Below are 21,738 nucleotides of genomic sequence, written 5' to 3' on the forward strand. Positions count from 1 at the left end.
AACTTCATCCCAAAGACTTTCCTAATATGTTTTGGTCTTCACATTTTATCAGCATACATGTCCAGCCCTCTCTCTCCTTCCTGAGTGCCAAGGTATGGCCAGACTTAAAATGTTGGAGGCACACAGTGACCTTCTTGCCTATTCACCTCAATTTTGATTACTCAATAGGTTCTATTGTGTTCTACAACAATAACACAATTCCAAGGCTGAATGAAGTCAGGAGGAAAACACATCCAAAGGAACAAAGCACTCAGTAGAACTGAATTCAAGTAAGCCATGGGTTGGGTAACTATAGGTATAGATAGAGAATTTAAAGTAACTGTAAGTGCTGCCTTGTCTGTACCAAGCAAGCAAGGAAAGCTAAGAGAAGGAAGGCCTAAGAGAGAATTAAAAATAAATAATAGAAACTAGAATCAGTCTGATAATCCTCAATACCTTGAGAGTTCCCCAGAAGACTAGACATGACCAAGGAGAGTTAACAACCTTAACAATAACTCAATGGAAAGTCTCTCATCCAAAATACAGAAGGAAAAAAAATGAATGAAAAAATTGGAACATTCTAGAACTATGGAACAACTTCAAAATGAGTAACACATGCATAATTGTCATGCCAGAAGGGAAAAGAAAAAGAAATAAATCTGAAGAAAATTTAAAGTGATAATGGCTAAGGATTTTCTAAAATTAATGACAGAAGTCAAATCATAGATCTAAGAAATTCAGACAACAAAGAGTAGAATAATTACCAAAAATTCACATATTTATACTGCAGATGACTAAGTAAAGGAAAATACTTCAAATCACCCAAGAGGTAGGAAGAAACCTCTTACCTATAAAAAAAAAGAAAAGAAAAGAAAAAAAGAAAGAAAAGAAAAGAATATCTTTTGATATGAGTGGCTGGATCCTCTTTCAAGTCTTGCCTCCAAGATGACCAAAAAAGGAAGAAATAACGGTCTTGACAAAAGGGGCCGCGGCCATGTGCAGCCAATTTGCTGCACGAACTGTGTTGGTGCATGCCCAAGGATAAGGCCATTAAGAAGTTTCAACCCTGAGATTTCACCTCACACCAGTCAGAATGGCTAAGATTAAAAACTCAGGAGACAGCAGGTGTTGGCTAGGAAGTGGAGAAAAAGAAATACTCCTCCATTGCTGGTGTGGTTGCAAATTGGTACAACCACTCTGGAAATCAGTCTGGCGGTTCCTCAGAAAACTGGGCAGGTCACTTCTGGAGGATCCTGCTATACCACTCCTGGGCATATACCCAGAGGATTTTCCAGCAGGTAATAAGGATACGTGCTCCACTATGTTGATAGCAGCCCTATTTATAATAGCCAGAAGCTGGAAAGAAACCAGGTATCCCTCAACTAAAGAATGGATGCAAAAAATGTGGTATATATACACAATGGAGTACTATTCAGCCATTAGAAACAATGAATTCATGAAATTCTTAGACAAATGGATGGAGCTGGAGAACATCATACTAAGTGAGGTAACCCAGTCTCAAAAGATTAATCATGGTATGCACTCACTAATAAATGGATATTAGCCTAGAAAATTGGAATACCCAAAACATAATCCACACATCAAATGATGTACAAGAAGAATGGAGGAGTGGCCGGGTTCTGGAAAGACTCAGTGTAGCAAGCAGTATAGGGCAAAACCAGAACAGGGAAGTGAGAAGGGGTGGATGGGAGAACAGGGGGAAGAAAGAGGGCTTATGTGACTTTCGGGGAGTGGGGGGCCAGAAACGGGGAAATTATTTGAAATGTAAATAAAAAATATATTGAATAAAAAAATATTTAAAAAAAAAAAAAAGAAGTGTATCATTTGGAACATTGTAGAAGCCGCTGCTGTCAGGGACATATCTGAATCTTCTCAAGCTCTATGTGAAACTGCATTACTGTGTGAGCTGTGCCATTCACAGCAAGGCGTCAGGAATCAATCTCAGGGAGTCCGGAAGGACCAGACACCCCAACCACAGTTCAGACCTGCTGGCACTGCACCACAGCCTCCACCAAAGCCCATGTAAAGAGGTGGTTTCTTAAGGGCAGAAGGAAAGATGCCTTGGAAAAATAAAATGGAAGTTATACTTTAAAAAAAAAAACAAATATCTTTTTAGTGATGATAGAAACAAGTGAAATGTATTCAAAATACAGAAAGGGGAAGAGAAACATCAACCTACAGTATGCTGGGTAGAAGTTCTTAAAAATGGAAAGAGAAATTTGAGCCTCCTTAGGCGGTGTGTGGTGACACAGGCCTTTAAATCCCAGTATTTGGAAGATGGACACAGGACTGTGGTATTTTCATGGACAAGTTGGACTACATAGCATTACCCTGTCTCAAAAATAAGTAAAATGCAAAAATGTAAAGGGTTTTCTCAGACTAATAAGCTCAGGGAGTCTTTGGGCAGCAGACCTCTTAAAGAAATGTTTAAGATGTTGTTAAGACAAAAAAATACTTGCTTTGATTTGATTGTGACTACACCCTGGATCTTCCAAGTGGGTAACTTTTCTTTTTCTTTTTCTTTTTTTCCAATTTTACAAAACTATAGTTGAGAGAATAAAATTTTTAAAGACTGGTATTTCAGATAGATTTTGGAATTTTAGGGAGACTTCAGATATTTTAAAGATGCTTTGAATATTTAGAGAGGCTATGAATGTTAAAAGAGACTTTGGATGTTTTAAAGAGACTGTATTTTAGAGACTGGAACTTTGAAGGTTATTTATGCATTTTATTTTATTATATGATTATTAATATAAGATCTTGGAAATGAATAGGAAATATTATAGTTGAATAGTGGTGTGTGTGTTACATTGAGAAAAGGTAAATTGTGCTGGCTAGTTTTTAGGACAATTTGGCATGGTCTAGAAATATCTGAGAAGAGACCATCACAATTCAAAATGTCTTCATCAGATTGGCCTATGGGAAAGCCCATAGTACATTTTCATTACTGATAACTGGATTGTGAAATGCCACTCCTGAGAAGGTGGTCCTGAGGTATAAAAGAAAACCAACTGAGCAAGCCAGTAACCAGCATGCCTCCATGGTCTCTGTGTTAGTTCCTGTCTCCAGATTCCTACATTGAGTTCCTCACTTCCATGGATGATCTACAAATAACATTGAAATAAATCCTTTTCTCCCAAGTTGATTTTAACAGTGTTTCATCACAGCAACAGAAAACCTAAGAGAGAAGGGCATTTTAGAAGAAAGACATGAGGTCAGAAAGAAGCAAAGAAAAAAAAAGGAACAGAGGAAGGAAGAAAAGAAAGGAAGGAAGGAAGGGAGAGAAAGAAAGAAAGAAAGAAAGAAAGAAAGAAAGAAAGAAAGAAAGAAAGAAAGAAAGAAAGAAAGAAAGAAAGAAAGAAAGAAAGAAAGAAAGAAAGAAAGAAAGAAAGAAAGAAAGAAGGAAAGAAGGAAAGAAGGAAAGAAAGAAAGAAATGGTGTGGTCTACAAACCAGAGCAATTTGACTCATTCTTTGCCAACAGGAGGATTTTTATGTCTTTCTCTTCTCCCCTAGCTTGAACCCCCAATGCTAGGTTGAAGGGACTTGGTAATAGAGTGCATGGCACTAACAAGGGAATATTCAACACCCTGTTTTCTACGGTAGACAGACACAGACAGAAAACTGACAAAGGAACATTGACTATTAATCACACACTAGACCACTGCTATTTTTCTCAACTATATATGGGTCTTTCCAGAGTCCAAATATTAGACCACAAAATAATCCTGAGACTATTAAAGGTTGGGATCATATAAAGTATCTTTTGCAAATACTTGGGCAATGAACACTCAGTGGATCCATGAAAAAGTCGAGCGTTGTTTGGCCAGGCCAGATAGATCTCTGTAATCTCGACTTCTTTGGAAGCTGATGGGAGATGAAACAACAGTGAGAAAAGTTGCAGGAGACAAAGTCAGTATGACAAGTCAGCAACACTTCTTCCTACAAATAGACATTTCTGGTTCATTTTACCAGAAGGAAGTTGTCCCATAGATGCGCCCTGTGTGGCCAGAATCACTGTCCTTTGGACCAGGTCCTGGAAGGAAGAACTATAAACAAGCGGCTATAGTAGGCCAGGACCTTGCCAAGACATGATCTACATTTTATTTCACCTATATTATTGTATAAACTGGGTTCTTCAGAAAAAACAAATCAATAGATTGAATAGCTAAAACACACACACACACACACACACACACACACACACACACACATTTACAGGTATACATATATAAATGCATACACCCATTCAAGTGTGTTTACATATATGTAGCCATCCTTAAGTAACCGTAGAAGTTTCTTTACGGGAATCAGCTCTCCCATCACTGTGCACCAATATCCAATTACTGAAATGACCTCTGTAAAAACTACAGTAGTGTTTGCACAGAAACCACATACATTTCCCATACATGGGAATGCCTGTCTAAAAGCAGTTGACAGAAATTTCATGAATGTACAAAACATAAAGACTTTATCGTGAGGAATTGGCTCCCACCTTTATAAAGCTGGAGAAATCCTACTATCTGCAGCCTGCAAATGTGAAACACAGAAATATATGCTGTTTTTCAGTCCACATGCCAAAGTGTGCTGGCCAGAGAGATGATCATGTAAATCTCAACCTAAGGGCGAGACAAGAAGGCCCAGCTCTTCCAGTTTTCATCTGCACCCAGAGCTGATCCTGTGCTGTTGGAAGACAGCTGGTCTCCCAGGAGTACTGACACACCTGTGAGCACAGACAAAGCCCACCACTTTTGCTCAAATTCCTGGCCCAAAAGAGACCTGCTCAGGACACAGGAATCAAGGAACAGACAGGGACAGGATCCTTCTGGTTTCTGTCTGCACCCCAGATCTGACTATGTGCCATAGCTCTCCATACCCAAATTCCTCCTGGAAAGAATTGGTCTTCCAGGAGTACTGACACACAGGCTTGCAGGACATACAAGCCACAGTCAGAGACAGCAAGACCAGCTAATACCAGAGATAACCAGATGTTGAGAAGCAAGGGAAAGAACATAAGCAACAGAAACAAAGGCTACTTGGCATCATGAGAACTCAGTTTTCCCATCACAGCAAGTTCTGTATACCCCAACACACCAGAAAAGAAGGCCCTGATCTAAAATCACATCTTGTGATGATGATAGAGGACTTAAAGAAGGGCATAAATAACTCCCTTAAAGAAATAAAGAGAATACACATAAACAGCTAGAAGCCCTTAGAAGGAACACAAAAATTCTTTAGAATTGCAGGAAAACACAACCAAAAAGGTGAACGAATTGAACAAAATCATCCAGGATCTAGAAACGAAAAATAGAAATAATGCAAAAATCACAAAGGAAGACAACTCTGGAGATAAAAATCTTAGTAAAGAGATCAAGAGTCATAGATACAAACATCACCAACAGAATACAAGTGATAGAAGAGAGAATCTCAGGTGCAGAGAATACCATAGAAATACCATAGAAAACATTGACAGGGTCAAAGAAAATGCAAAATGCAAAAAGCTCCTAACCCAAAACATCCAGAAAATCAAGAACACAATGAGAAGTCCACACCTAAGGATAATATATATAGAATAGAATGAAGATTCCCAACTTAAAGGGCCAGTAAATATCTTCAACAAAATTATAGAAGAAAACTTTCCTAACCTAAAGAAAGAGATGCCCATGAACATACAAGAAACCTACAGAACTCCAAATTCACTGGTCCAGAAAAGAACTTTCTCCAATCACATAATAATCAAAACATCAAATGCACTAAACAAAGAAAGAATATTAAAAGCAGTAAGGGGGAAAGGTCAAGTAACATATAAAGGCAGATCTATCAGAATTATACAGTACTTCTCAACAGAGACTGTGAATGCTAGAAGATCCCGGGAACATGTCATATAGACCCTAAGAGAACACAAATACCAGCCCAGGCTACTATACCCAGCAAAACTCTCCATTACCATAGATGGAGAAAATAAGATATTCCATGACAAAAACAAATTTACACAATATCTTTCCACAAATCCAGCCCTACAAGAGATAATAGATGGAAAATGCCAACATAAGGAGGGGAAACTACACCCTAGGAAAAGCAAGAAAGTAATCTTCTTTCAACAAGCCCAAAAGAAGATACCCACACAAACATAAAAGTAACATCAAAAATAACAGAAAGCAACAATGACTATTCCTTAATAACTCTTAACATCATTGAACTCACCACACCCCCCCAAAGAAAAGACATAAACAGAATGGATATGTAAACAAGACCCAACATTTTGCTACTACAGAAAGCACACCTCAGTGTCAAAACAGACACTGTATCTCATAGTAAAGGACTGGAAAATTTTTTCCAAGCAAATAGTCCCAAGAAACAAGCTGGTGTAGCCATTCTAATATTGAATAAAATCAACTTTCAACCAAAAGTTATCAAAAAGGATAAGGAAGAACACTTCATACTCAGCAAATGAAAAATCTACCAAGATAACCTCTCAATTCTGAACATCTATGCTCCAAATGCAAGGATACCCACATTCATTAAAAAAAACTTTACTAAAGTTCAAAGTACACATTGCACATCACATAATAATTATGGGAAACTTGACCACACTATTCTCATCAATAGACAGATTATGGAAACAGAAATAAAACAGAGACACAGTGAAACTAACAGAAGCTATGGACCAATTGGGTTTAACAGATATCTATAGAACATTTCATCCTAAAACAAAAGAATATACATACTTTGTAGTACCTCATGATACCTTCTCCAATATTTACCATACAAAACAGGCCTGGACAAATACAAGAAGACTGAAATAATCCCATGCATCCTATCAGATCACCACAAACTGAGGCTGGTCTTCAATAGCAACAAAAACAACAGAAAGGCCACATACACCTGGAGGCTGGACAACGCCCTACTCAATAACTTGGCCAAGGAAGACATAAAGAAAGAAATTAAAATTTTTTCAGAATTTAATGAAATTGAAGACACAGCATACCCAAACAATGAAAGCATTGCTAAGAGGAAAACTCAGCTCTGCCTTCAAAAGGAACTGCATAGAACATATACTACCAGCTTAACAGCACACCTGAAAGAAAAGAAGCAAACCAAGAGAAGTAGACAGCAGGAAATAATTAAACTCAGGGCTGAAGTCAACCAAAAAGAAACAAAAAGGACTAAACAAAGAATCAACAAAACTAGGAGCTGGTTCTTTGAGAAAAATCATTGAGATAGATGAACCCTTAGCCAGACTAACCAGTTTCCAAATTAACAAAATCAGAAATGAAAAGGTAGATATAAGAGCAGAAACTGAGGAAATTTAAAAAATCATCAGATCCTACTACAAAGGCCTACACTCAACACAACTGGAAAATGTGGATGAAATGGACAGACTACTAAATACCAAAGTTAGATCAGGATCAGATAAAACATCTAAACAGTACCATAACCCCTAAAGAAATAGAAGCAGTCATTAAAAGTCTCCCAACCAAAAAAAGTCCAGGACCAGATGCGTTTAGTACAGAATTCTATCAGACCTTCAAAAAATACCTAATACCAAGACTCTTCAAACTATTCTGCAAAACAGACACAGAAGGGAGGCATTTCTAATGCACATAAATGGGCTTCAACGATGTGAAAGACACAGAGGCTACCATGAGGATGGATATCACAGGAGTGGATAGAAAAGAGCATTAGCTGGGGTGGTGGAAGCGATGGTGAGAAGCTCTGTACAAAGACAGGAGCAAACAACTTCCAAGATAGTAGAGGGGAAGGAAAGAGCTCCTTGGAGTGTCCCACTCTGAATGCAGGGGTACCATACTGCTTGGCTTTAGACCATTCCTGTTAAGACAGCAGGGCCAGCAGAGACACCGAGGAGCCACTATGCTTGCAGCCTGTATGCTGAGAGTGAGTTGGGATAAAGGCTGAACATTGAGGTACCCCGTGTATGCATTGAAGGGAGGCATCTACTCACAAGATGCAATCTAAGTCAGCCCCTGCAGCTACAGTGACAGGAGGCAGTCTACTTTTCAGGGCAGGAAGCAAGGGGCCTGTCTCTGCATGAAACCCAGAATGCATAAGCTGCACCATAAGGAATGCAATGTGATCCTGATCCCAAGAAACCCTCTCGCACCTGGAAATCCTCACCATAAGAAGCGCAGCATCTGGAAAGGGAGAGAAAAGGGCGGAATGAAGTGTGTGCAGAAAGACAAGAAAAGCAGCGGACAGGCAGGGGCAGGGAGCTCTGAGATCAGCATCCGTTCACCTGAGTGGAGCTCCATTCTCTAGGGCTACACGAGCCGGAAGAACGGCCTTGGAGCCCCCTCCACCTCTGACCTTCCATTGCAGCTGGGTAGAAGCACAGCCACGCCAGATGTTTTCTGTTCTTTCTCAAGAAAGTAACCCAACCCCTCTCCCACCTGACAAGCCTAATCCCAGCTGTCACCACAACCAGAGACACCGTGCCTCTTTGTTCGTTCTTCCAGGAAACTGATGGGATACGCTAGGATAAGATGTCTATTAATAAACCTCAGAGACCATCAGCTTTGAGGCCTCAGGTGGCTAAGAGGACTTTGACCTGGAATGGGGAGGGTATGCGCTACATCGTGCCAGCATTTTCCAGAAACCTAGGAGAAACCCACATTCAGTGACTTGGGGGAGAGCATTTCTTCTTCATCATGCACATAAGTCCTCCCCAGCAAGGAATAGACAAAATTCATTTTATTTGGGGTTTCTTGGATAAATCCTCTCTCTAGAGATCTTTACCTCTGGGACATTCTCGTTTCAACACTGCCATCTGCTGGACTGAAGTAGAAACATCTCTTCTCATTTCAGTAATATGTCTTGCTTTGTGTTGAATTCAAAAGAGACTGCCCTAGGATAGGTGGATTACTATCACTCCAAAAGGGTGTGGCCTTGCCAGTGATTGACAGGGAAAATGGCATGAATATCATCACTATCTCACACAGTGAACCAGCATAGAGGGGGTGTGTATTTCCTTGTGTTGACCCTCCATAGGGTTACGTTCTTACTTGACAAATTAGTAAATTAAGGCACAGAGAGGTTAAACTACAAATTCAAAGTTATCCAGCAAAAAAGCCTCAGAAGGATACATTTCAGGGTAGTTAGATTCCAAATTCAAAGCTCTGATTGCCTCAGATTGAGTAGAGACAGTTAGCAGATGGAAAATAAGAACTTGGGCGTAGGATGGTAGAGAAGATAAAGAGAAGTGGTAGAAGGGAGAGGAAGAAGGATGATGGGAATTCTGGAGGTCCCTCCCCTTCTCAATAGAATGAAGAATCAGGGTGAATTCGTTATCTGTGTGGAGACACACAATGGCAGCACAGACTGAGAGTGTCCAATGAGTATTATCGGCAGCGTTAGATGATCCTCTCACAGGAGACAGGCACTTTGGAGGTTGGGATGGAAGCATCAGTCCATGGAGGGTTCAGTGAGCCATTGGGACATCCTGAGTCTGTGACAAAAAGAAGGCGAGCAACTGCTTCCTCGTGTCTGGGTCCTGCCACCCACCAGGCTTGATTCCACGGCATGTCACAGGAGTCAGCATCAGAAGCAATGCGTTTGATTCTGATGGAATGAGTGAGTCAAGTTCCCGCAGGACGGTGTAAACTGTAGGACACACGAGACTCTCCGACCCACTGCTGTGTCTCCAGCACTTAGAAGACAGCAGTCATAAATACTGAGCAAATTAAACAGAGATTTGCTTTATATTAGCTGCCCTGGTCCCTCTGTATCAAGAATTCTACATCCTCAGATTCAATCAGCTACAATCATAAAGTATTCATAATGAAATTCTCTATCTCTGAGTTAATCGGCTATTAAGTCTTGTTATAAAACACTTGGAGAAATAATCAAGAGAAGAGAGGAATTTTGAGGGGGGGGGGCTTGTAGCTTTACATATACTTGTCCATCATGGTGGGAGGGCCTGGCAGTCAAATGCTCACAACACAGTGGCCAAAGGGGCAAAGAACTGGATGCCCAGGTAGCAAGCTTTTTCTTCTTTTCTCTTTTGTTCCATCCGACCCCCTGCTCTTGTGAGGGTGCCTCCCACATTCAGGAATGCTTCTCCCCACAGCCCTCAGTTATTCATTTCTGCAAACGCACACACAGACACATTCGGAGCAGGCCTTTCCTACTTTTCTAAATGCTTCCCAATCCAATCAGGTCAACAATAAAGACCTTCACAGTTGCTCCTGAACTCTACAACATAACACCTAGCCCACTGGACTCCATGACGTAAGTGACCTGGAACTTCCTTAAAGTCTAGAGGAAGGAGTGGACATGGAGACAGAAGGATGGGGACGGGCTGATCAGTGATGATGGTGGCTAGTCACTGCTAGACAGAAGTAGGTTCTGGGAAACTGTTGCACAACGGTCACTGGAGATGGGGATCGAGTACTTCATGTCTCAAGGAGCCAGAAGAAACGACTTTGCCATAAAGACAAGTTACGTGGTTGAGAAACATCACTGTATTTAACCTGATTACAATGTGCAGGCATATAATAAAACATAGTACTCTGTTAACTTACACAATTTGTTCTCATTTTGATATATCAGTTAAAGTAATAATGGCTGCAGATGGTTCAGTGGATAGAACACCTGATGTGCATGCATGAAGACCTGAGATCAAATCACCAGAACCCATGTGAAAACTGAGAAGGCAGCACACACATCTTTAATCCCAGTGCTTTTACAAGAGATGGAGACAGAGACAAGAGGAACGTGCAAAGCTCATATGTCAGAGAGCATTTTATTCCCGTGGAAAGACATCAAAAAGAGCCTGTCTCAAGCACATTGGAAGGTGAAAATCAACCTCTGAGATTATCCTCTCACCTTACGATTACACACACACACACACAAATATGCATATATACACATCAAAAACACACACACACACACATACACATACAAAAACACACATATGCTCACATGCAATGCACAAATACACACACACATACATACACACAATCATATATACATATACACATACAAAAACACACATAACACATACAACACACACATCACACATATACCCACAAACACACACATACACACACACACACATGACAGTCAGATAGAAAACAGAATAACCTATCATTCAGCTTGGGGGAGGGGTTGGAGGAGACCCACAGGAGCACCCCAAGGCACTGTGCTACAGAGACTATGACAGGTCATCAGTAGAATTCTTGGGAGTACTTGGAGACATTTCATAGTTTCATTAGCCAACCACCAACTTAAGATTGCAACAGTTGTCAGAGTCCTTCATGTCAGAGCATGTTTGACATTAGCATGACAGATCCTAAATAGATTTATCATTCTCTTATGTAAGAAGGAAACCAAGGATGAACACTGGGACAAAGATGAATACTCCTCACACACACAGGTCCATATTCCCAATCTTGCCCTGTCACATGGATGTGACACTTGTTCTAAGTCCCAGACCCATATACCCCATCTCTGTTGCTAGTCATGGTTGTGAGATCATGCATTGTTAGCACTCAGAGGGTTCTGACCTGAAACCTGAAGAAACAATTTGATGTTACTGTAGAGGTCTGGGATAGGTTGGGGGTCCAGAGTAGACCCTTCCCAAGCCTTTAGCACCTTATTCAAGCAGGGGTGATCTAGACCTGTGCAGACCATGGAGGTCCTCAGAACTTCCTTGGCTCCCACCTTGCCTTCCCATATCTGCTTCTTCCCATCTTGCATTTCACAGAGGCACCTCCCAGTAACCTTTCAGTGCAGGGACTTTGGGCCTGCATCTGTTTCCACAATGGCCCCACCTGCAACACATCCTTCAACTCTACCTAACCTCAGACCTATCAAATGTCACCTCTCAGTAGAATCTCATAGATTTCTTGTCCCCGAGGTATAAATTGCTGACATGTGTATATTATATCCTTGACAGGTTTTTAAATGCAGGAAACAGCCTCAAGCCAAAGGAATACACACTTAATTCCCACATAATAGCACCTGTGCATTTCTCACACTATCCCCAAGAGCCCCTTTGACCTTCTTCCAACTCCAGGGATCCACTATCTGCAAATTACGTGGAAAATGTCTCCACTCCCAGCTATGCATGATCTGTCTTTTCTTTCCCTAGCTTTTCCATCCAGAAAACCACATGGTCATCTGCAAAAAAATATCACTGACAACCCATTCCAAGCATGGGTTCGATATATCTGTAGGATATAATCCACTTCCGCCGTGGACTGTCTCTCTCCTACTCTGTCATAAGTGGCCACCTTCATCTCTACTTGCTAATTAGATCAATCCAGGGCCTTTCTCTGAGGAAGGTTCTTAAATTCCATTTATCTGTTCATACACAGTACCTGAACCAGAATGTGCTTAAGAGGGTTCACTGAAGGGCAGTGTGGATGAACGAAAAAATAAACAAGGCACAGCAACTCTTTCAGCAACCCCCATGCCAGATGCACAATAGCTGGTCTTCCTACTCACTATGCACACTCTGGGCTTTAAAACGCCAAGTAGACAATCAAGCAATGGTCAAAGAACCCTTGCACAATCTGTCTTCTGCCTGCCTGTTCTCACTGTTTGTGTGTGAGTTTCTCTCTCTGCTTCAGGATTGAATTTCCTTATCAGATAATGTACCAAGCCATATCCCAGAACACCTTCCCACAGCAATCCATACCCTGAGACTGCAGCCAAGGTGTTGGCATGTATTTCTGTCCAGGTGAAAGCATTTACCTCTTGGGAAAATACCTGTCATTTATTTGTTGTTCAGCTGTTGCCAAGAAAGAAAGTCATCATAAAAATGCTTTTAAGGGAACTGGCAGAAGATGCAAAAAACTCAACCAGAACATCTGTGAATGCATCACAGAGTCTAGGCATTCTGACTCCTGGACAGCCCTTTCCACAGCAAGAAGAGTGGCCTTACCAGAGCTAGAACACCAGAACCCCATGATCATGTAAGAACATGAACTAAGAACATGGAGAAGGAGAGGGAGAAAGAGAGGAAGATTGTGGGATTGGCCATACCAAGGGATCATAGTAAGAGGTGAAAGTCTCTGTGAACTTTTCTTTTTGCTCCATTGGATCTCACATATGCAACACATATGGACATATGAGTAGTGAGCCTGACTACACACAGAGGACAAGCCGTTCTTCTCTCCACTGCTCCTTCCAGCAGACACTGTCCTGTCTACCTCTTTCTGTCCCATGGGCCCATCTCTATGAAGCCCATGTCTGTCCAACATTTCAACTATAATGGTTGACTAGCTCAGGGAGCTCTTGTCTGGCCTTTCTATTACTAGAGCCTATTTCTTCTAGGATAGATGTGTAGCCCCTCTTGCTCCTCAGTGGTTGGTATATGTCCTAAGTTTCAGATCTTTATGACAAAATTATAGCTTCCATTGTATATCTTGCACTCAAAAAAGGTACAAGGATATCATCCATACTACATGCTCTTCCTCTCCATTCAGCATGCAATTCTCCTATGGCTATCTAGAAGGAGAAAGTCAGGACTGCTAAAATGATCTTGATGTCTAAGTCATGGTCAGTCCAGCACCACAGATATTGGATTCAAAGAACAGCTTTCGTGTTGATCTTTTCAAAATAATTTTTAGAATTTCCTTCATTACACGTTACCATTATCCTCATCTTTCCAACATCAAGAAGAGTTCAGTTAAATTATGACCTCTTTGCACAGAATTGCTTAGCCAGCTTCTAGATGATTCTGTTCCTGGTAATTTCACATTCCCTTGGTTTCCCATGCTGTTGTTTGGTGTTTCTTACAGAAGTCCTTCAAGCCAGGCGGGTGAGTCACTCACTGGCTTTAACACAGACCCCAATCACTTCCACAGACTCCCCCCTCATTATTCAGTTTGACTTTTCCTCCAGTGTGGAAACCGAGCAGCTGTTGCATGGGTTGTGGTCCAGAGAAGAACTCAGCCCAGGTGGATACATCTGCTTCTGGCCTGCATACTAATTAGAAATATAGCATTACAGTACCTATAAAAGCCAGGGACAGACAGGATTAGCTGTACCCTAACAGGTATGAGCTACAGCGCCAGTACAGCAAAACGTCTGCTCTCCCCTCCCCCAAACAGGGAGAAAAATGAAAACATCTAGAGTCTCTGATAGTTAGGACCAGCAAGTCTACACATTCTGTGAGCTCTGCCCATCAGACCACAGGGAAAACTACAGGGCTTCTCTCTACCTTCAGGCAGGATCTTTTATATCCCCCTATTCATGGAGTCTCATCTTCATCATGGTCAACAAAATGCAAACTCTATTGTACCACTCCCTTGCCGCCATGATGGACACCTCTGGAACATCTGCTTAAAAAAAGAAATCCTCCCTACTTTAATCAGTTTCTGTCCATAGCAGTGACAACAAAGTAACTAGTAATTTCTTGTAACTTTTCCCCTTTTTTCTATCTTCTAAAAGAAAGTGTAGAGTATTGGCACAATTTATTTACCAAATATGTGGTAGAACTTACTAGGAATCCCATCTGAAATGGCTACTCTGATTTCTCAACTTGACACAATCTAAACTCAGCTAGGAAGGAAGTCTCAATAGGAATTGTCTACATTGTCATGTTTGTCTGTGAACAAGCCTGTGAGAGATTATCTTAATTACCTTAATTAAAATAGGAATATCTTCCCACTGACTGAGTCACCATTCCCTTGGAAGGGAATCCTGGATAGAATAAGAGGGGAGTTAGGAAGTTGAACACAAGCATGTACGTATTAAAACATTGCTCTCTGAAGGGGTTTGCAGCCCCACAGGAGGAACAACAATATGAACCACCCTGTACCCCCAGAGCTCCAAGGGACTAAACCACCAACCAAAGAATACACATGGAGGGACTCATGGCTCCTGCCACATATGTAGTAGAGGATGGCCTTTTCAGACATCAATGAGAGGAGAGGCCATAGGTACTGTGAAGGCTTGATGCCCCAGTGTAGAGGAATGCCAGGACAGGAAAGTGGGTATTGTGATCATAGAAAGATAAAGTAGCATAAGAATATGTTTTATGGGCTCGTGGGGGAAGGGGGTGCTTCAGCAGGCCCATGCTGAGGCATCCCTTCCCTTGAGGGACCAGACACAAGATGGTATAGTATAGAAGAGAGTTTACTTAGGACATGAGGAGGGGAGTTAAGGTGATAGTAGAGGCAGAGAAAGGCAGAGAGAGGGAGAAAGCAGAGAAGTAGAGGCCGGCCATGACCACATGGAGAGAGGGAGAAAGGGAAGGGGGAAGGGAAGAGCCCAAGAGAGCAAGAGGCAAGAGAGAGAGAGAGAGAGAGAGAGAGAGAGAGAGAGAGAGAGAGAGAGAGAGAGAGACAACACAGTAAGAGGATAAGAGAGTAGGGAAGAGCCCAAGAGGGCAAGAGGAGAGAGAGAGAGAGAGAGAGAGAGAGAGAGAGAGAGAGAGAGAGAGAGAGAGAGAGAGAGAGAGAGAGACAACACAGTAAGAGGATAAGAAAGTAGGGGGGCAAGAAGCCCCTTTTATAGTGGGCAAGGCCTACCTGGCTGTTGCCAGGGTATTGTGGGGAGGAGCATACCGGGCTGTTGCCAGGTAACTGCGGGGTGGATGCTATCTAAACAGAATTCTAACAGTGGGAGTGAGTAGGTTGGTGAGTAGGGGAAGGGGGAAAGGGATAGGGGGCTTTTGGAGGGGAAATCAGGAAAGAGAATAACATTTGAAATGTAAATAAAGCAAGTGTCTAATAAAAATATTGCTAATAAAAAAAACCACATTGCTCTCTGTTCTTGACTGAGCTGTGTCCCTACCTCTGTGACTCACAGCTATGACAGACCATAGCTGAGAGCTAATACACCCTTAAGTCACTGTTGTCAGCATATTTTGTCATAAGAACAAAAGAAGAATCTAAGACATCTAAATTAGTATTTTTTATTTTAGTAGCTAAAGGCCTACTGAGCTTAAGTGTTTCTGTGTGGAATTTGGCAGACTGTGCCTCCCTAAGAAGGGATCCATTTCATCAAGGGTTGCAAACTTGCAAGTAAATATTCACTCAATCCATTTATTTACTATCCTTTAATATCCATGGATCTATAGTGATGTCTCTTTTTTCACCTTTGATTCTGATATTATGTGTTCTCTCCAATTATTTTCTTGGCTAATATAGGTAGACATTTTTTTCATCCTTTTGAAATTTTTTGAAGGAACCAGCTTTCAGTTTTGGTGATCTTTTTTCTATTTATTTTCTGTTTTCAATTTTATTAGTTGTTCATTTTTTTCTTATTTTGAATTTTATTTTTCTTATTTTTCTAATCTCTTTGGTGGCAATTTATGCATTTTTTCACTAGGAATTCATCATGGTGCCTCATCTTTGTGTGTGAGGGGATGCAGTAAAGAGACTGCCAATGTGGCCACTCCATGATATAGTTAAGGTTTTTACTGTAGATCTGAGAGAAAACATGCAGAGGCATCTGCAAGAATCAGGAGTAGAGAGAAAAAGAAGTAGACTAGATATGCCTGAGATAACTTGGGGGAGAGGGAATAACCACTAGAGAGTAAGAGACCATAATGAGAATAGCAACAGCAGGGGAGATGGGAGGAGGGAGTCCTGGGGAAGCAGGAAGTGCTAAAACACAAGCGTGAACTTCAAAATATAGAGAGGTGCTTAGGATACTGCAGGGGCTTGGAGAGCTTTCATATGCAACCGCATGTCTATGCCAATGGAGCCATATATCCCTCTGCCAGAGGGAAATGACTCCTTTAAGCACAGGGGAACTGGTTTTCACAAGTTCCTGAGGAATGCTGAATTTTATCTAACAACCAGAAATCCTCCTATACTCTAGGCTGAGCTCATTTCTATAATTTGGACTGCCTTTTAGAGTTTGTGGGATTGGAGTTACCTTTAGACCTGACAAGTCTTCAGATATGTTAAGAAATAACTCTAACACCAAGCTTTAGTGTCCAATCTTCTTCATAGCTTTTTAAGGAGGACCTTTCTAAATTGCTTAGGTTGGAATCCCCTGCCTCAGCCTCCTAAGTAGCTTGGATCACAGACTTACTCTACAAGGCTAAACTCATTTTTTAAATGCACATTAGGCATTTTTATTAAGCCGCCGGTAGCTATTGTTTATGAAATGATAAATGATAATCCTGTGAATTAAAATGGTTTTTATAAAATATGTTAATTTATCTCATGAGTTGTTGTGGTCTGCAGAATACGCCATGTTCTATCACTCTTGTTCTGCAAAGATGTCTTAAGGGTAGCCATTTTCAGGTCATTTTAATTATATTTAGGGAAATTTTTAATTTGATTTAGGATTTCTGGAAATTTATTCATTATCCTTCAAAGAGAATGAAAGAGTAAATAGAGCTGTAACTAAACACAAAATCAAAGAAGAAAGCAATGTGCAATCAGGGCAGGTCCTGCTGCCAGATCCAGACTTATCTGTCAGCTTGCAGGTCTACTGTGAAGCCTGTTAGAAGAGATGATTTGATGAAAATAGAATTCCCATCATTTTTCTCCATTAATTTATTTATTCTCTTTACATCCCAATCACAGTCTCCCTTCTCACCACCCCCTCGACCACCTCTTCCTCCCCATCCTCTCCTGTCCTGAGTACCAACACACCTGGCACATCAAGTCACTGCAGGATTTGGCATATCCTCTCCCACTGAGGCTAGACAAAGTAGCTCAGTTAGGAGAACGGGATCCACAGGGATGCAACAGAGTCACAGACAACCCTCCACTCCAGTTGTTGGGGAACCACATGTACACATCCACTACATATGTGTAGGAGAGATAGGTATGTCCAACCAAGGGTTCAGTCTCTGGAAGCCCCCAAGGGTCCAGGTTAGTTGAATCTGTTGGTCTTCCTGTGGAGTTCCTATCCTCCCTGGTCCATCAATTCTTACCTCCAACTCTTCCACAAGACTCCCTGAGCTCTGTCCAATATTTGGCTGTGGGCATCTGCATCGGTTTCTGTCAGCTGCTGGGTAGAGACTCTTAGAGGACAATTACTCTAGACTCTGTCTGCATGCATAACAGAATATCATCAATAGTGTCAGGAATGGGTTTTTGCCCATAGGATGGATCTCAAGTTGGAACAGTCATTGTTTGGACATTCCTTGCAATTCTTTTAGGCAGAACAAATTTTGGGTCAAAGATTTTGTATGTTGGTTCATGTCCTTATCCTTTCACTATGAGTCCTGCCTAGCTACAGGAAGTGGCCACTTCAGACTCCATATCTTCTACTACTAAAAGTCTCAGCTACAGTCACCTCATAGATTCCCTGGAGCCTCCCCAATCCCAGGTTTCTGGCACATCTTAAAGATGCCCCTCCCCAACCCTGCCACCAATTTTCATTCATTCCCCCACTCCTTTCTCCCCAGTCCAACTCACACTTGACCCTCTCTGTTAGGATTCTAAGCTCCACCCCATAATTACCTGGCAACAGCCAGGTATGCCCCTCCCCACAGTTGCCTGGCAACAGCTAGGTAGGTCTGGCCTATGAAAGAGAGTGCTAGGCCCCTCCTCTCCCTCTTATCTCTTATTCCTCTTGCCTTTCTTCATCTCTCTTATTCCTCTTGCCCCTCTTGGGCTCCCCTCCCCTCCCCTTCTCTCCACGTGGTCATGGCCAGCCTCTACTTCTCTACTCTCTAGTCTCTCTGCCTTTCTCTGCCTCCACTACCCCATTAACTCCCATCCTCTGCCCTGAATAAACCTTATTCTATACCATGTCTTTGTGTGTCTGGTCCCTCAGGAGAAGAGTTGTCTGGCCATGGGCCCGCCTAGGCACCCCTTTCCCCACACTGCCTTATACCACATTCTCTAAAAACATCTTTCTCTTTTTATGAACACAACACCCTCCCCATCCCCTCTCCTGATCAATTCCCTCCCTCCATCTTCCTCCAGTAACAATTTTATTTCCCCTTCTGAGTGAGATTCAAGCATTCTTACATAGCTTCCTTGTTATTTAGCTTCTTTGTGTCTATGGATTATAGTGTGGGTATCCTGTACTTTATGGCTAATATCAACTTATAAGTGAATGCACACCATGCATGTCCTGGATGAGAATTTCTGGTTCCATCCATTTGCTTACAAAATTCGTGATATCCTTGTTTTTAATAGCTGAGTAGTATTTGCTAGGATTCTGTCTAATCTCCACCCCAAAGTTACCTGGCAACAGCCAGGTATGTCCCACCCAACAGTTACCTGGCAACAGCCAGGTAGGTCTGGCCCACTATAAAAGGGTCTGCTTGCCCCTCCCCCCCTCTCTTATCTTCCTATTCTCTTAGCTTCTCTCTTGCCCCATCTTGAGCTCTCCTCCATTCCCCCTTATCCTTCCCCCTCTCTCCACATGGTCATGGCTGGCGTCTTCTCTCCTCTCTCCTTCTCTCTGCCTTTTTCTACCTCTACTACACTCCTAACTCCCCTCCCCATGCCCTGAATAAACTCTATCCTAAACTACACCATTGTGTGTCTGGTCCCTCAGGGGGAAGGAATGCCTTGGCATGGGCCCACTGAGGCACCCCTTTCCCCCACACCAACCATAGAACATATCCGTTCTTTCTCTTTCTATGATCACAACAGTATTCCATTGTATAAATTAGCATTTTCTTATCCACTCTTCTGTTGAGGAACATCTGGGTTGTTTCCAGTTTCTGGCTATTACGAATAAATCTGCTATGAACATAGCAAAGTAGCCTTGTGTTATAGTGTAACATCTTTTTGGGGTATATGTGGGTCTGTGAAAAGTAGTCTGGTTCCCAGTTGAGCTAAGGCTAGAAGCCCTTGAAACCCTGAAGGGATGATAGGAACTTTCCCTGCTCCTGGGCACCAGGCCTCTGACACTAGCCACAGCACCCATAGATTTGTGTCCATCGGGCATATAAGGGTAATGCCCCAAGCCCTTCTACATGTAGAAGATGTGACCTGTGGTCACAAGGCTCAAGACAGAAATCTCCATTTTAATGAGATACCTAGTGGCCTGAAGGTCTTAGTCAATAAGTTTGCCTTCCCAGACATTCCTCTCTGAAAAGGGTATTTAATCTAGGCCCACCCTGAGAAGTGGGGTATGGTTTTACACATCTAGTTTCCTCCATAACAACAAATGCCTTAAAACCATGAACTGCCTCTTTTCATCAGGATCCACCTTGAGGAGCCACAGAAATGGCCTTTGCCATTTCCAAGCCAAACCAAGATCAAACCTACAGCCTGTCAAGCCGAGAATATCCCCCATAGGACCAGTCAGAGCTCCCCCTTCTTCCTCTTGCCCCAGGAGAGCTCTAGCCCATGGGCCCAGATTCCATTCTCAGTTCTTTCATGACTTCGAATAGTGCCTGGGTGTCCAAGAGCCTGGGAACCCCATGACCTGGCCTCTTTGCAGGGCTGGAGACCCCTGAACCAGCTTCAATTGTCCCTTACCACAACTTTCCCACCATGGCTTCCCCACCCCCAAGTGGTGTCCCAGGGCTTCCCTATGGCCCAAAACCCACGTGGCATCAGGGAGGAGTAAGTTCAGACAACTTCCCCACTTCCCATTCCCTGAGCAACCACGCCCTGTGGCAGAGCAGACTTGAGATTCACAGCCCTACATGAGTGGTATAGCTGGGTCTTAAGGTAGAAGAACTATACTCAGTTTTCTGAGAAACCACCAACCAGACTTAGCTCCAGAGTGGTTGTACAAGTTTGCCCTCCCACCAGCATGTGTGTTTGCTCCACATCCTCACCAGCATGTGCTGTTGCTTGATCTTAGCCATTCTGATGGGTGTAAGGTGGAATCTCAGAGTTGTTTTGATTTGCATTTCCCTGATGACTAAGGACTTTAAACATTTCTTTAAGTGTTTCCCAGCCATTAGAGATTCCTCTGTTGAGGATTCTCTGTTTAGCTCTGTATCCCAATTTTTAATAGGATTATTAGGTTTGTTGGTGTCTAACTTCTTGAGTTCTTATATATATTTTGGATATTAGTCCTGTGTTAGCAAAGATCTTTTCCTAATCTGTAGGCTGTCACTTTGTCCTATTGACAGTGTCCTTTGCCTCACAGAAGCTTTTCAGTTTCAAGAGGTGCCATTTATCAATTGTTAATCTTAGAGACTGAGCCATTCGTGTTCTGTTCAAGAAGTTGTCTTCTGTACCAATGTATTTAAGGCTATTCCCCACTTTTCCTTCTATAAGATTTAGCGCATCTGGTTTATGTTGAAGTCTTTAATCTACTTGAACTTGAGTTTTTGCAGGGTGATAAATATGGGTCTATTTGCATTCTTCAACATGCAGACATCCAGTTAAACCAGCATCATTTGTTGAAGATGCTTTCTCTTTTCATTGTATGGTTTTGCCTTCTTTGTCAAAAGTAGGTGTCCATAGGTGTGTGTGTATGTTTTTATTTCAGTCTTTGATTCCATTCCATTGATCAACCTGTCTCTTTCTATACTAATACCATGAAACTTTTATTACTAGTTCTCTGTGGTACAGCTTAATATTAGGGATGGTACTTCCTTATATCCTCTGAATAAGTTTAATTTTTATTAGCTTATCATTTATTTTTGTTAGCTTTTCTCTTTGACTCATTACTTAGAAATATATGGTTTAATATGCAGAAACTTTGAATGTTTTTGTTGTTGTTGTTTCAAATCCTGCTTGTTTAGTCTTGGTACATAAATGTGATTTATTTTTGTATATGTCCCTTATATCATTTGCATATTAACCTTACCTTGTGTCACCATGTTGCAAAACTTTCATTCAAGATTCTTTAAAGGCAGCAGTATTCTATATAACAAAAATGTATA

At 41.8% G+C, this 21,738-nt stretch overlaps 1 pseudogene; it reads left to right on the plus strand.

Annotated features, from left to right (window-relative positions):
* The first annotated feature begins 924 nt into the window (after positions 1-924).
* Positions 925-2,026, plus strand: LOC127696493 (40S ribosomal protein S26-like; annotated as a pseudogene).
* The last annotated feature ends 19,712 nt before the right edge of the window (positions 2,027-21,738 follow it).

Source organism: Apodemus sylvaticus, chromosome 11 (genome assembly GCF_947179515.1).
Source record: "Apodemus sylvaticus chromosome 11, mApoSyl1.1, whole genome shotgun sequence".
Classification (NCBI taxonomy): domain Eukaryota; kingdom Metazoa; phylum Chordata; class Mammalia; order Rodentia; family Muridae; genus Apodemus; species Apodemus sylvaticus.